Below are 1,162 nucleotides of genomic sequence, written 5' to 3'. Positions count from 1 at the left end.
CATGAAAATAAGGAATAAGGATTACGAATTTCAACAATATAGCTGTGGTAAAATTCATGCAAGGCATATTCTGCACATCAAATGCAATTACTGTAAGATCTCGCATAAGAAATGTAGGGAACTGAAAAAATTCCGATTAACTATGATTATTCCAACAGTTAGTAGACAAAATCTGTTTCTGGTTGTGGTTCGATTTAAAAATAAATGGAAAGAATATGTTCTCCCTTATCCTCCTTTCGAGGGAGCCTTTACATAATCGCTCGACCATAATAGATTAGCAGCAATGCATCCCTCTCAGACGACATCCAGTTATCCTAAAAGAAGGAAGGAAACCTTAAATAATGCTGTTTTAGATATATTAAAACTGAGTGATCAGAGTCAGAACAGCTATGACCATACGTCTACTCTATCACTGTTGACCTGGGGCTAAACAGTAACAACCACCACCACCACCACCACCACCACCACCACAACTACTACTACTACTACTATACTACTACTACTACTACTACTACTACTGCCTTTTATCTTTCATTTGTTTAAGTCATTAGATTGCGGCCATGGTGGAGCACCGCCGTGGAGAGTTTCAGTCGAACGCATCGATTCCAGCACTTTTTTAAAACCTGGTACTTTTTCTATCAGTTTCTTTTTGCCGAACCGCTAAGTTACGTGGATGTAAACACACTGACACCGGTTGTCAAGTGGTGGTGGGGCCAAACACGGACACAAAGACACACTCACATCAAATATATATGTATATATATTACATTCATACATACATATATACACACACACATATACATACATACATGCATACATACATACATATATATATATATATTATATATATATATATGTATATGTATATATATGTGTATGTATTTTATATGCTTCTTTCATTTTCCGTCTATCAAATCCACTCACAAGGCTTTGGTCGGCCTAAGGCTATAGTAGAAGACACTTGCCTAAGGCCCTACGCAGTGGGAGTGAACTCGGAACCATGAGATTGTGAAGTAAACTCCTTACCAGACAGCCAGGGCATAAACAGCTAGAAATTATTTGTGGGGAAAGCAAAATTGAGTAACTCATTCTTTGGTACTTATTTTACCTACCATCAAAATAATGATTTTTAACACAGGCACATTGGAACAAGGCCACACGT

The sequence above is a fragment of the Octopus sinensis genome, linkage group LG21 (assembly GCF_006345805.1).
Source record: "Octopus sinensis linkage group LG21, ASM634580v1, whole genome shotgun sequence".
Classification (NCBI taxonomy): domain Eukaryota; kingdom Metazoa; phylum Mollusca; class Cephalopoda; order Octopoda; family Octopodidae; genus Octopus; species Octopus sinensis.
The sequence above is the reverse complement of the archived record's forward strand: the minus strand, read 5'-3'. Positions refer to the sequence as shown.